The sequence below is a fragment of the Schistocerca cancellata genome, chromosome 5 (assembly GCF_023864275.1).
Source record: "Schistocerca cancellata isolate TAMUIC-IGC-003103 chromosome 5, iqSchCanc2.1, whole genome shotgun sequence".
Lineage (NCBI taxonomy): Eukaryota > Metazoa > Arthropoda > Insecta > Orthoptera > Acrididae > Schistocerca > Schistocerca cancellata.
The window spans coordinates 526648649-526664949 of record NC_064630.1 but is presented as its reverse complement, the minus strand read 5'-3'; the positions used below and the strand labels follow the sequence as shown (position 1 = coordinate 526664949).

Sequence of the window (16301 nt, the reverse complement as noted above, 5' to 3'; positions counted from 1 at the left end):
GGGCGCCACCCAGCCACAGCAAAGGCCACCTGGCAGGATGGCCGTTGCCGGGAGTCCTGATACCCCAGGAGGATAGGCATCTACTCCTTGGCATACGTGGGGAGTTAACGGCGCAGGCATCAGTAGAGCGATCCCTGTGTTGTCAGGGGGCTACAACCAAGAGGGTACATGGCGGCCCCACCACAACGGACTGGCTACCGTGCTGGATCTTAGGTGCAAAAATGGCCAAGGTCGTCGTCGCAGTTAAAAGAAACACTGCAGAGTGCAGTGTGGTAATCGCCCAAGAGATCGAAAACGAGCGGGACACCATTGCAACGACGAGAAAGACGGCTAAAGGTCTAATTGCACGACGGATACAGTGCACCATGTAAGGCGCCCTTCCCCAATTGGCTCGCTCTTCGGAATAATTTAGAAAGATGGAGGTCAAACCCGAGAGGGGACCATCACATAAGGCCAAAACATGTGAGACTCCTTTTAGTCGCCTCTTACGACAGGCAGGAATACCGCGGGCCTATTCTAACCCCCGAACCCGCAGGGGGTTCCGTGTCCTTAGAGGCTCGTACTATGCGATTATGAGTCAGTCGGGACAGTGCCTATCGATAAACCCGTCCAAGCGATAATGTGACGTGGCGAGAAATGACAGACATGCACGGTGCATTAATGTCAGTGAACGTGCTGTCCTAGTGCGCGGTCTGTGTTTGACCGACGGCGGACTCATGGCCCGAAGGCTCGGCACGAGCATTTCGTAAACGGGACGACTTGTCGGGTGTTGGAGGAATGCTGTGGTGAGTGTTCAACGGCTGGCCACGCAAGCTGAAACCATGTCCAGACTTTATGGAACTGGGCGGCCACCGTTCATTACATGTGTCTGACGTAGGCTGGGCAGTGTGATAAAACACGACAGGCAGCTAACTGGTGTAACTGCACTACTGGCCGTTAAAATTTATACACCGCGAAGATGACGTGCTAGAGACGCGAAATTTAACAGCAAGAAGATGCTGAGATATGAAAATCATTAGCTTTTCAGAGCACTCACACAAGGTTGGCACCGGTGGCGACACCAACGTGCTGACATGAGGCAAGTTTCCAACCGATTTCTCATACACAAACAGCAGTTGACCGGCGTTACCTAGTGAAACGTTGTTGTGATGCCTCGTGGAAGGTCGGATTGTAGCCTATCGCGATTGCGGTTTATCGTACCGCGACATTGCTGCTCGCGTTTGTCGAGATCCAATGACTGTTAGCAGAATATGGAATCGTTGAGTTCATGAGAGTAATACGGAACGCCGTGCTGGATCCCAAAGGCCTCATATCACTAGCAGTCGAGATGACAGGCATCTTATCCGCGTGGCTGTAACGGATCGTGCAGCCACGTCACGATCCCTGAGTCAACAGATGGGGACGTTTGCAAGACAACCATCTGCACGAACAGTTCGACGACGTTTGCAGCAGTATGGACTATCAGCTCGGAGATCATGGCCCATGGCTGTTAACCTTGACGCTGCATCACAGACACCAGCGCCTGCGATGGTGTACTCAACGACGAACCTGAGTGCACGAACGGCAAAACGTCATTTCTCGGATGAATCCAGGTTCTGTTTACAGCATCGTGATGGTCGCATCCGTGTTTGGCGACATCGCGGTGAACGCACATTGGAAGCGTGTATTAGTCATCACCATACTGGCGTATCACCCAGCGTGTGGTATGGGGTGCCATTGGTTACACGTCTGTCACCTCTGTTCGCATTCACGCCCATTTCAAATGTCTTACGACCCGTTGCTCTACCCTTCATTCGATCCCTGCAAAACCCTACATTTCAGCAGGATAACGTACGACCGCATGTTGCAGTTCCTGTACGGGCCTTTCTGGATACAGAAAGTGTTCGACTGCTGCCCTGGCCAGCACTTTCTCCAGAACTCTCACCAATTGAAAACGTCTGGTCAATCATGGCCAAGCAACTGGCTCGTCACAATACGTCAATCACTACTCTTTATTAACTGTGGTATCGTGTTGAAGCTGCATGGGCAGCTGTACCTGTACACGCCATCCAAGCTCTGACGCAATGCCCAGGCGTATCAAGGCCGCTTTACGGCCAGAGGTGGTTGTTCTGGGTACTGATCTCAGGATCTATGCACCCAAATTGTATGAGAATGTAATCACTTGTCAGTTCTAGCATAATATATTTGTCCAATGAATTCCCGTTTATCATCTTCATTTCTTCTTGGTGTAGCAGTTTTAATGGCCAGTAGTGTAGTATCAGAATTTAATGCTGGGTGGGAGTACATGGGCCTTCGCAGCCGACGACCCATGCATGTGCCAATGTAGGCACCAAGGCATCAGCAACTACGACTGCAATGGGCCCATGACCATTGGGACTGGATTTTGGCGCAGTGCCGGAGCGTTACATCGTCTGATTCAGGTATCTTCATCATGCCGACGGGACAGCGCGAATCCTTCCTCCTCTAGGGAACAGCCGTACTGCTGGACAGAGCAAGCTGGCGGCGGCTCCATTATCCTCTGGGGAACATCCACATGAGCATCCATGGGTCCAGCGGAGCTTGTGCAAGGCACCATGACGGCCAAGGAGTGTCATACTCTGGTTGCAGACGACGTACACCCGTTCATGACAATCCCCTTTCCCAATGGCAGTGCAGGTTTTTAAACAATACGCCATGTCACAAGGCCAGGAGTGTGATGGAGCGGTTCGGGGAACACGGGGGAAATTTCCAGTTGATGTGCTGGCTCCCAACTCGCCAGATCTTAACTTGTTCCAACAAATTTATGTGACAACGTGGCGTCTAGTTCATCGCCACCCTCACCGCAATTTACGAGAATTAGGTGACACGTGCGCAGATGAGGTGCCAACTCCCTCCAGCGACCTACCACTGCCTTATTGCTTCCACATCACGACGCGTCGCCGCTGTTTGCGCCAAAGGTGGACATACCATCTATTAGGTAGGTGGTCATAATGTTCTAGCATATCAGTGTGAGAGAAAATTTATACAGTTCTTGAAAATAAGCGTATTGAAAATACGTTTATTACGCTTTTTACTCTGCGTTATCAAACTAGTTCTTGATGCCTTCAAAGGAGATTACTTCATATGCCAGTATGCTTGACCTGATGGCACATCCGTCAACCAACCGGGTGCACACCGTCGGCTATCGTGAAGACCACCACAGCTGCATTGTGGGTGGAAGGGTGGTCATCGCAAAAAGACCATGACGTCTTTCCGATAGGCTCAGAAGTATGCACGCCTTGGTCCATTAGATCGTTCACCTGTTGCGAGACGTGGTAGCCCGTCATTCCTAGTACAAGGTTTTCAAAATTTTATGTAGTAGTCATTTTAGGTGTGCACTTATTACTCCGACTTCAAGTCTGTGTCCTTCAGGTGCTTCAACAAATTTCTTAGTGAGCCCATTTTCCCGAGCACCCACATGGTTCTGGTTGGTTGGATGAATGGGGTTGAAGGGACCAAACAGCAAGATCGTAAGTCCATCGTTTCAAATGTGGTCCATTCAGACAGTTTGACATTTCAGGCTAAAAAACGTAAAATGCAATCGTGTCAATGGTGAAAACAAAATGAGGGAAGTCAGCAAGCGAGCAACCCCAAGGCTATGCTAGAGGCAGAAAATTCCCTCCTCTGATGCAGCAGAGGCAAGACCACCTGCTATTTAAAAGCATTCAGCCGCTAATATGTAGAAGTGCGTATTGGAAAAGGAGACTAACCAGTTCCAAAATGTGATAAAAACAGAGTAAAAGGGAAAGGAAAGATGATCTTTGCCAGTGAGGACAGTCGGGAATCTCCCAACACAGCTTACAGTGGGAGACACCCCAACCCCCACTGCCCTGCCCCAACACCAGAGTGAGTTTAAAAACCTTAAAACTGAGAATAAAACCCACTTTCACAGAGGAAACAGAACCAGTTCGACCATCCGGGAATCGTAAGCCAACATTAAAGATAAAGTGCGGGGAAGTCTGTACTTGGTACACAGAGCCAAAAGAAGAGGGCATTCCACCAAAATGTTGGCTACTGACTGGAAGGCTCCACAATCAAAGTGGGGGTGGCTCATCACGCGAAAGAAAACCATGGGTCAGCCTGGTATGGCCGACGTGGAGACGACAAAGGGTGGTTGAGGCCTTTCGGGAGAGGCGGAAGGAAGAACGCCATGGGACAGGTGTCACCTTACTTTCACGACGTTCATTAGACAGGCAGGTAGCCTCCCAAGAGTTGGCCCATGATTGTGCGAAGTGGGGTTTGATGTGAAGCCGTAAATCCGCTGCAGGAGGTGTTACAGAGAAGGGGGTTTAAGTGACTGCTCCCCAGCCAAACGATCAGCAATCTCATTACCTGGGATTCCCACATGGCCAGGGACCCAAAGGAAGTCAACGGAACAAGCAGCACGGTGAAGATCAGCGAGATGATCATGGATTGCCGAGACCAAGGGATAGCGGGAAAACCAGTCAATAGCCAGAAGTCCACTCATTGAGTCCTTAAATAACAAAACGCGATGGAGTTGACTTAAGGGCCTACGAGATTGCCATCAATTCTACAGTGAACACCCCATATGTAGGTAGCAGATGATTTTCCGTGCCAACAGGGGGACGTGAAGGCATATCCCACACGATCAGCAGCTTTAGAGCCATCGGTGTAAAAAACAGCAGCATCCCGAAACCCATTAAAATTCGGCGGAAAAAACAACAGAATGCCGTCGGGAGAATGGACTCTTTTGGACCTCGGCGGAGATCCATCCGAATTCGGGGCCGAGCTATTAACCAAGGGGGATGTTGGGGAGGCAACGTGGGAGACAGGACAGAAGGAAGCTCAAAATCACGGTGAAGGTACACAAGGCAGATCCCAACCGGTAAACTCGCCCGAAGGCGGGAATAAGGTGGTGACATCCCACAAGGTTCTGCATTGAAACAACAGTTTGTGGTGGTCTTGCTATGGGGGACAATAAATCTGTTAGATGCCTGGGATGACACATGCTTTAAGCAACTCACTGAGTCACTACAAACCAGTAATTCCTTTGTTGCGAGAGTTTCAACCTAGTGTTGCACATGCGATGTAAGGGCCAAGTCTGCCGTGTACACACTGCATGTACTTCTCGTGCCCCTTTATGGGCATGCTGAAGCATAACCTGCTTTGTCAAGCCATCACTGCAGATGGATGTAGAATTTGGGTAGTCATGGAGAACAAAATGGAACAGGCGTTTGACAGTGACGATAAGCTTTTCTTAGAGCCACAGAAGAGGTCCATCTGAAACATAGGAGCAGGGAGACACTGGGGGAAGGAGGGGGTTGCAGAGATGGAACTGTGTTGACACAATGAGGCAGTTTTACGTTTTTGCATTGAGCTTCCAATCTTATCCCAACTGGTCTATCCATTTTTGGGCAGTTCGTGAACAGTCTGAACTATTGGTTGTGGAAGAGTCTAGTAACATGAGTGTGTTGGCATCAGATTGTGACTGCAAAGTTCGCCAAGAGATGCTGGTGTCTGACACTGATGGGATATCAGTGCAGGAGGACGTGCATAGGGCTTGTCCATTGTAATTATCCGGGCTGTTATACCGTGGTCGGTTGATGAATTCTGTATCGATTCCCAACGTTTCGTCTCCGACTGCGGGAGACATCTTCAAGGGGGTCTGTAGCTCAATGGAAGGTCCAACACACGCAGTCAGTAGCGAGCCAGTGGGTGTGTTGGACCTTCCATTGTGCTACGGACCCCCTTGATGTCTCCCGCAGTCGGAGACGAAACGTTGGGAATCTATACAGAATTCATCGACCGACCACGGCATAACAGCCCGGATAATTATAATGGACATATTTCCGGCCGTGAAAGTCTACATTTTAGTGCATAGGGCTTGTACCAAAGGCTTTGGTTCCCAACTGCGCGCCACTTGTTGACAGCAGCAAGGTATGACGCCAGGTGTGCAGCTCAAAGAACGTTTAGTCAGATGGTGATGTGCGGAAACTTTGCGCACTGTTGATTCCAGATGAATGAATAGTGGACTGGAATGACCGAAGAGCCATTTTGAAATTGCGGTAAGTATCTTCTGGCCTCCAGGAACCAAACTAGTTGTCGGTCGACTTTTCTTTTGTGTAATTTACACAGCCCAGTCGTTAGGACCAGTTGATAAACCTACGTGCAGTGCTCTAGCTTGCCAACAAGCAATACAGGCCAGACCTGGATCGAATCCATAGTGCAGACTAGCGACTGCGCCGGTGCGCAAGCCAGACTACGTGTTTAAGCTGTTTCCCCATGCTCGTGTAGATAAATACTGGTCTGATCCCAACTCCCGCCTCACAAGATACGACGGGGAAACGGTTAAAATACGATCTCACACAGAACAATCTTCACACAATCCACTGACAGGCGGCGCGCCTGACTTTGCAACCTTGGGCAACTGACTGCGACCTCAGGAACACCTTTTGGCCGGGAAGTCTTATTTGCCAAATCCTGATTAGTGCGAATCCTGGAGTAAGACAGCATTAACACTAATGAAAGTTATCAATGATGGGAAGAGAGATCAACGAAGAACTTCGTTCTAAAGTTTATGGACTTAAAAATCTTTCGTTACTGAGAAGACAACTGTAAAAATCGTCACTTTTTCGAAGACAAAATGTAGTTGAGAAAAATTTTCAACGAAGCTTTGAACATATGTTTTTCACTACCATCGACTTAATTTACCAACGTTTTATTGTAAATCCAACAAAAAGACGAGAATGCTAAATCTTTATTGCTCCAGTTCCTTTAAACAGCCCATTTTCATTGCACCGAAGTTCTAAGCAAAAAATCACGGAATAAAAATCTGCCACAGAAAGCAGTGCAATGTTCTAGGCGTAAACTGATCTGAGACCTCTCTTACATAGTGATTTATTTCTAAGCGCACTGAGAAACGACGTAAATTCTGTTTTCCACACTAAATGCTCCGGAGCATTAAACTCTCACACGACTAATCGCGCTCAACATATACTTTCAGTCTGTGGACCCTATGTAACTATACAGTCAGACACTTACACAACGTAAATACTCCAAATTTGGTATGGGGAATATTTATCGGTGGTGTGACGTTACTGTGTTCGTCTCCTACCGCCATTGTTTTGGTAAGCACTGCCGCTTTACTCCGAGGGGCTAGGTTAGACAAGTATCTTACATCAATTAGTCCTGAAGTTACGACTGCGTTCAGAAAAAGCTGGATATCATTAGACCAATTTATATCCCCATAGCCACCCTTTATCCTTCCACCAGAGTCGTTCAGTGTTCTGGCTCTATCACGAAGTCTCAGCATAATTAAATAGTCCAGCATTGAGACATTAAAGTTTCCATAGACTATTTCTGCGTCAGCAAAGCTAGTCAAGTACCTGAACGAGACAGGGTTTTCTCCAGTTTCCTTCTGCAAACTCACTGAAAAATGAAATGCTACTTAGGTAAAGCACAACACACACACACCTGTAACCACCAACAGAACTACGCGTCTAAAAAATGAATTCAACCACTATTTCACGAGTTCCTTCTTCACGCATGTAAGCTAACTCAGCTGATCCCTGTGGCCCAAATACCAGTTTTCAGCGAATGAAAAACTGCATATTACTTCCGGTCTGCGCACTAGGAAACAATACAATCTTCAAATTATTGAGGAACTCCATAGTATCAGGTTTTCATCCAGTCGGCACACAAATGATACATTGTCCGTAGTCTGAGTCCAAGAACACAAATAGGCCCAAAAGATTGTTTCACGAGTTTAAGTGCCTATTGCTTCTCTCTCTCTCTCTCTCTCTCTCTCTCTCTCTCTCTCTCTCTCTCTCTCTCTCTCTCTGTACCTTAAAGTTTTGATATTTTGAACCGTTCTACACCTTTAATACCACATTTAATTTACATTCTACTTTATATCAACATTTTTATCGTGCAGCTGGAATAACGCCTAATGTTTGCATCGTCTGTATGTCAACAATGGATGCTGCATTGTTGAATTAGTCACGTGTGGTACCTTCCCTTTTATTGCTGTGTGGCCAAGTGACGAAATATTAACTATTGCTACGCGTGTAATTGAAAGCTTGACTTCCGAGTTTGGCTAAGTTTGCTTTTAACAGATCAAGTACGCTTGTGTAAGCAGCAAATTCTGCTTCGATTATTTTCGGGCACGGACGACAAGGCGTTCCTTTATCTGCCTTTGTCACTGATGTGAAAAATATAGTCTGAACATGGAATATTGTGCAAAGAACTGTTAGTGAAACGAGAAACTAATGTCATCGTTTGAAGATACTCGTTTCACGCTTCTTGAAATACTCTTCTCTATTAAAAAGCTGCATGCAATCAAGAGGTAATCTACAACACCATTCTAAAGACAAACACTGCTATTAATCGGATAATGAGAATCAAATGCGCACTTTTAAGTTCAGAGGCACTAAGATTCGAAGTTCTTGAAATGTGGCATGCTATCGGTCAGATGCTGAAATCTGAAAGTAAATTATGCTCAGACGTTCTAGGTGTCTCCCAGTCATTTAGGGAGAAATTATGTAGCTTCGGCTGATACGTGTCATATGTAGCAGCCCCGAATTTGTAACTGCTTTTCCCCTCATATCGTTATGAAATTTGTCTTTTCAACAGGAACTATTAATTTTCGGTGCATTAATTTCTTTGTGTTTTATTAAAATTAGATCGAGGCAAGCATATTTTTCCCAGTGGGGGAAGTCCAATGTAGTGCTCCAGAGCGAACTTTTTCGATTTCTGAATAAACTGGCAATTTATTTGTTGTAGATCGCTAGACTGGGTAATGCTAATAAGGCTGTCTCACAACTGGCATTTCCTTGTAAAAGCCTTCGCAAACTTGCAGCTGTGAGAATCTAGTCCCTTTCGACTTCTACCGTTCCTACACTCCCATGAACTTAAATTACATGCCAAAAGATGCTACCAAAGGTCCTGTCTGAGGAAGGTAGGTAGAGATCCCACTTTTCAGTGTTTCTGCACACGTTTTTAATGTCGGACCACGTAATATTTAACTATTTATTCAGATGTTCAAAATGTTCCGAGGCTTGTACATGTATGGAGTGGGTAAATGTAACATTTTGCGCGCTAAAAACCGCTATCAGAGCCGATTTCGTTCTGTAGTGCAAAGATTTTAATTAAAATCCTTGAAAGAGACTAAATACGAGTACTCAAACCCAATTATCAGAAACGTCGGGAAAAATTAAGAACTGTACGTATACACTAAAATTGAAATCAAATTGTTAATTATAGATACTCTGTGACCATGCAGCTCGTTAGAATGAAATTACAATGAAATTAACACCCTTAGCTGCTTACAAGCGTTGACATACGTCAACGGGAACAGATGAAAATGTGTGCCCCAACCGGGACTAACCCGGGATCTCCTGCTTACATGGCAGACGCTCTATCCATCTGAGCCACCGAGGATAGCGCGACTGCAGGGATTTATCTCTGGCACGCCTCCCGCGAAACCCACATTCTCAACGTATTGTCCCATGCTACATTCGTAGTGCCCCCGCCCATTATACTCATTACTCGCGGCGCGTTGGCGATTCCCGTAAGAGTTCGGGCACTGTGCATTCGCACAGAAGATGGTCAAGTGGCCGGTGAGCCTTAACTATATGTCCGAAAAAACATACTATCTTAGTCATATATAGTTAAGGCTCACCAGCCACTTTACCACCTCCTGTGCGAATGCACAGACAGTGCCCGAACTCTTACGGGAATCGGCAACGCGCCGCGAGTAGTGAGTATAATGGGCGGGGCACTACGAATGTAGCGGGACAATACGCTGAGAATGTGGGTTTCCCGGGAGGCGTGCCAGAGAGAAATCCTGCAGTCGCGCTATCCTCTGTGTCCTCGGTGGCTCAGACGCCGGCACGGTAGCTCAGCGTGTTCGGGCAGAGAGCCGGTTGGCGTCTAATAAAAAAACTGAGTGGAAGGATCAACCACCGAACTTTAGCAGGATGTCTTGCGACGACCGCAACGACCAAACAACGATTAGTAAAAAAAAGGATGGAGCGTCTGCCATGTAAGCAAGAGATCCCGGGTTCGAGTCCCGGTTGGGGCATACATTTTCGTCTGTCGCCGTTGACGTATGTCAACGCCTGTAAGCAGCTAAGGGTGTTCATTTCATTGTAAATTGTTAATTTTTGTAGGAGGGTAGGGGGAGGGGGGCGAAGAATACATGCCTAACTTCACTTTTAACGAAGGATGGAAATAGCTGTGACGTTTGTCTAGTGAAAGGAAATTAATGTATTCTTCGGAACAATAGTGAGTTATTAACAGTTATCAATTTCCAGAAGTAGTTCAGTTTCATATCTGCACCTTGAGGAGAACTGTTGCATAGGGACAATTGTTTTTTCAGACAGTGTAGGGTTCTAAGTAAATCCATACGTAGATAATTCCATATTTTCAATTAGAATAATAATTACCTGACGAGCAATGCTTAACAGCATAAAAAACATGAAGCCGCACAGAACAATGACAGGTTGTCGCAACTTGGTAACTTTCGGCTGTATACGGCCTAACTCATCAGTATCTGACTAAATTCTTACTGAAGACAGGACGGGAGTAGTAAACCTAAGGTTATCACTCTACAGTGCCCCATTAAGTCATCAAAATAGCTCAGAAACTACGCATTGGAATCCAGTATATGGAAAACACGCCATAAGAAGCAGTGTAGTTTTTCTCACGGTAATCTAATTCTTTGAGCGCACAAGCTCAACCGAACTGTCACCTTCAAACCTAACCATCATCACGCTGCAGACTCGTTTGTCAGCACAGTCTACATTCCATGAATATAGAAGCAAAACACGTAACTATTCTGTTTGTAATCACACGTGGTTAGACACGATAACAATTGTCTCAAGCTCTACGTACTTAGATATACGTTGAATCTACTCGACTCAGCCTAACCACGTTTTATCTGTCAACCTCAGGTATGACCTAGTATTACTAATTTTGACTGATTACCCAATTAAATGATTTGAGTCCGCTACATAGTAGCTCCTGAATTGGTCAGGCGTTACCCACTTCCGGTCCTGAAACAGACCGCCCCCCCCCCCCCCCCCCCCCCCCACACACACACACACACACACACACACACACACACACACACACACACACACACACACACCTATTTCGGGGAAGCTCACACGTCTCACCCTGCTGCGCTCAGCGATTACAGCGTCGCCCTGTTTGTCAAATTCATCGTTCTACGAGATGCCGCTTGGTTTTACACACACAAAAATGGTGTTTGCCTTGACTGTTTTAGAGGAAACAAGGCCAGAAAAGGACGAGAGAATGCTGTGGGCAAAGAAGTTCCTAATGCAAGGAAATTACCCACGTTCTGTTAGCTGAGCAGCTGGAAGCCGAAGGTTTTTGTAATTACGTAAGAAACAGGCATTTCGGAGCTGTTAAACATCAAACAATTCTTAAAGGAAAACATTCATGGGAGAGGATGTGAGCGGCAAGGAGAGGCTGTTAGCTACATTTCAATTTCTATCCACTTCAAAGTACCTACGATTTAGTGCTGTTGTGTCCCCACAGTTATTAGCCGAGATGATTACTGAAACCTGCAATATGAATTATAGTTCATTGAGAAAATACGGTATGACAAAACAAAATAAATCTGGAGACGTTCATGTAAATTTATATAAGTAGCAAAAAGATGACCTCTAAGTTTCAGAAACAAATTCGAAACAGACTACATACACATGGCTATGCGCGCACATAGTCTAATAAACGTAACAGATAAGATAGGTATCATTTAGAAACGGTTGGAACTGTAGAAAGAAGTTTTACACTTTGCCCATAGCAAAGGGCTTAGATATAGGCTGGACTTTTATTAACACAATGAAATAAGTACGTTATGAGTTAACTTCCACTGAATGTCGGTAATTCGATTTTTAAATTTCTTTTCTAGGAAGTACCTGACAAAACCTACAAGCAGAAATATACAAGGTCGACGGACTTTTTCTCTCCATGTGCCACACTAAACCATTACGTATTCGTTAAAAATGGAGTCATTTCTTATATCTGTATTGCTGTGTTTCTCGCACGACATGTCCCACCGACAACTGCAGTATCAACTTCTCCAGAAACTGTCAAAGTTTCGTCCACCTCCCGTGCTTATGTATATTACAATACCATTAAGACCGCGCTCGGCAACTAAAGTAACTTTTTGCCAGGAAATTGGCACGACAGCGCTACACAGGCAATTTGTTGGGTGGAGTGGGGAGGTAGGGAAGGTCGACTGATCCTACCCATTAGACAGCCCGACAAGGAAAATTGGTCGGTCGGTTTAAACACGCTGACGTCCAATTTGTCAGTCGGTGAATGCGTTATGTAATCTTAAGTCTGCAAAAACAGCGATCGATGAACTATTTTATATTCAGGGCAGCCGCATCTGTTGAAAGGCAAATGTCGGGAAAAACTGCGCTCACAGCTGGTAAAATTTATTAAAATACGACCGGTTTCGCGGCTTTAAGCCGCATCATTAGGTGAACAACGTTGAAAGATCGGATGCATAACAATCGCTCCTAGTCAAAAGCTACTATTCAGAGAACTTCGTCAATATTATGGCGAGTGGAAGGCAAGAAGTGCCCCACTCTTTAAAATTTGCCTGCATCAGTATGAGAGCAGGGCAGCTTAGTGCAGGGCAAGGCCAGACAAAAGCGGCCCGCAGGAACGACGAAGAGACTTATGTTTTAATAACTGTGAGCGGAATTCTTCCTATCAAGCGATGGATAAGTTAAAATGTGGAGAATCCTGAAATATTACTTTCTTTTCAAAGACTATGTGCACTGAACCCTAGCTGAAAGTCTACAGTAGGCTTCTTCCATTTTTTTTCTGTATCCTTTCGTCCTGATTTCAGCAGCTGTGTGGATATGGACGAGAATCAAGATGTGGGAAACGCAGAAATTAAAACTCAGTTAAGTTCATTGCGCGTGTATTTTTTCCTACAAATGACCACTTTCTCCAAAAACTCAGTTGGTTCGTACTCATGCTCTCGCTACGTTAACCCTGCAGTAGCCACGTGAATTTGTTTTCGATCTTTAACAACGACGAAAGAAAATAGGGTACACTTAATTACTGGACTACTTGAATGTGCAATGTGTTACAACATCCACACAAACTTAATGAAGAGAAGCTTATACTGCGGCGAATGTGAATAACTGCAATTTGTTAACCAAACACTACAGTACCTGTATATGAACCTCACTAATAAAACAGTTAAACCAATATAAAATTAGTTTCGGAGCCATATATTATTTCAGTCAGCAGTGTCCAAGCAACTAAACTTCAAATTAATATGGCACGTCCACTTAACACGCGTAACAGTACCTCCTGGTTTATATGTCCCGTGCTCTACCACACTTAAAATCTTCCTCTTTTTGCCTCCCTTTCCCCTTGCAGCCTGTTTACAGTCTCCTCCAGATATTTGATTACGTACCAGCGGTTCTTGACATCCCTCTATATAGGCCTTCAGTTCCCATGCAATATTGATTAGGAAAGCAGTACTCTTCAGCGTTTTATCATCATTTCTATTTAATTAAACAAGGACGTAAGTAACTCATCTATCGAAATAAAAACAAATGGTAACATCAATGGTCGCGTGAGTGACCGTTCTCAACCAGAGCACACAGTTTGGACAAACTTTTGAACTCCGTAACTACAGCCACGTTCAAAAAATGGTGAAATATTGACCTTTAAAGATGAACTATGCTACGCGACTTCACGTCTGGACAACTAGTATGGGTGACGATATGGCAAAAGCAAATGAAGATACTTTGTGAGGCACCCCGTTATCAGCCCCCGTACAAATTCCCAGTCTTTTCATTGTCCAGTCTCTCCACTTTTCCGAATGACACGATCAGGACAACACTCAGTTCTCGGGCGGAGAAAAACCCCGACCCAGTCGGGAATCTAACCGGTGAGCCCAGATTCACAGGCAGCAGCTCTAGTCACTACACAATGAGCTGCGGACAACATAGAAAATCGCTGGGTGACATGTCTCCGGCGCGACTACTCTAGAATTAAGGTGGCCGCTAGGTTACCCTGATCTAAACGAAAACAAGTCAAATCACGCGTTGTAGGAATCAATTTTTCCGTCGTAACTTCCCTTGATCGCTCGCGGCGGTTGTAACCAAAACCAGTTTCGAACGTGGATGACCAGCCATTCGGCTTTACGTAGTGCATTGGGCAACAAGATCAATAGAATTGTCATAAATGGAAAGCCTACCTTCATGTGCAGTGTATTTTTTAAAAACAAGCATTCGGATGATAAGCATTTAGACCTATGAACTGACAAGTATGAAGCCCCGCAACTAGTAATCTGCATAAAAGATGAACAAAATTAGGTGTCTGTTAGTGACCACAATTTGACGTCTCTAACAGCACAGTTTCAATCTGATCGACAACGGAAACATACGAATGTTAAAAGTTTTAAGTTCCTGAATGTTCATTAATAAATGAATAACTGAACATCAGTTTGTCATTTTCTTTTGTTTATGTTAGCGCTCTAATTCTTCATTGAACTCCACAATAGTAAGTTTTTGTGAATTAATATGTATCACGTTCAAATTAGCTGATATTTTCTAGACATTTTGAAGACAATGAAAAGTGTCAAACTATGAAAGTATCAGTAAGCTATTTCACGACACTATTGATATTTTTGTGTGTTTCATAGTTATTCAACACTGCACAGTCAAAGTCACTGTCTCTCTGCATTACAGTTATTCACGCTTACAGAAGACAGTCTGCCTGAATAATTTTTAGACAGATTGTCAGTAAAGTCTTCCGGAAAAAAAATCCGCTTGCGAAGTTTTGTGATCGCATTTTTTAAGAAGAACCTAATGACGTACGGAAACTGGCAATCACCTTCCCATATTTCGTACATATTTTCACTGTAGCACCTCTTGTCCCATACCTTTTCCTCGAATGAAACGATAAAGTAGTTAAGTGAACAATATACTGTTCCACCATACATTAAGCTTTCACTGTGAATATATGAATAGTTTTACAATAACAGAAATGGCAGTTCATTATATGCACATATTAATGTTAAAGCTAAACGAAGGAAAAAATGTCTGATGCTTTCTTGATCGACAGAGGGAATGCGTAAGAGAAACAGGGGAACTATACCCACCTGTGTGTGCAAAGCTTCGTGGGTGATTGGATTAATGACCACTCTAGCTCTGTCGCTTCTTCCGTAAGAGGTGTTGCTTGTTGCGACACGAGTGTCCCACTATTCTGTTTCCCCGTTGCTCCACGCCAACTTCGGCGTATAGCGCTGACTCGACAAATATCGGTACTACCAGAATAAATCGATCCATCGGTGCCTCCGATTACTATTACTAGCTAGGAAGGGAGGCCATCGGTCTATCACATACCGCGCATTTAAAATCTGGAGCAGACGGTAGAACCGTAGTCTGGGCACTAAACGATTTCAGACTTCACTGCCGACGCGAGTTAGAGTGCACATTCCACAGGACCGCAATAGATGCACATGTGTTAAATGATAGTGGGTCTGGGACGAATTAATATACCTGCAAGCTAAAGAAAAGTTGAGAGTTTAAGGTCCTTTCGAAACGAATTCACTTAAACATTAATTCAGGCTGACAAAAACGGGAAATGTTTCCTTCTTGAAAGAACCAGTCCACAGATTTCGTGTCAGCTAAATGGCAAAAAGCATTTTAATAATGTTGTTACCTCACTATAGTCACCATAATCGTCGCAAAAATTGTGCTGACATTTAAAAACAAATTTATATCGTTTATTTTCCTTCTTAGTTCCATATTTTTACGGTGTGACTACCTCTGGTGGCACTCTATCATCTGTAGATCTGAAGAAAAGTAAAAAAAAGCTAAGATGTATTTTCTGTTGTTTTACAACAAATAGAAAAATATTGTAGATAACTGTTGAATTTACTTATGTGGTAGGCAGTGTCAACAGTTATGCATAGTAATTTTCTACTTAACTGTAAAATAATAGAAAGTGCGTATTTGGGTTTTTACTACACATCAGCAATAGCTACCCACCTGCATGAAACAAAACATCATGTTAACAACACAAGCGTTAGCATCCTGCACATCCAACGAAAAGGCAGAAAACTACAAATCCTCGAAACACTCCAAATATACAAACACCAAACGAAACAACCGGAATACATCTTAAATGACAAAAATGACAATATTTACAACAGTATCGTATCTGTTTTCAGCAACTGCCTACATTCTTAAACATCAGTTACAGATAATTCATCACACCAACAACTTGTACCCCTTGTCAGCTTGAAACTGTATGTA

The 16301-nt window shown here is 44.5% G+C and overlaps 1 protein-coding gene across 1 annotated transcript in view; it reads right to left on the bottom strand.

Annotated features, from left to right (window-relative positions):
* The window catches only part of LOC126188170 (juvenile hormone acid O-methyltransferase-like), a 137456-nt gene extending 122228 nt beyond the window's left edge, over positions 1-15228 (bottom strand). The window contains exon 1 of the mRNA XM_049929685.1: positions 15143-15228. The gene's annotated coding sequence lies outside the window, so the exon portion shown is untranslated. The remainder of the gene's footprint in view (positions 1-15142) is intronic.
* Positions 15229-16301: the final 1073 nt, after the last annotated feature.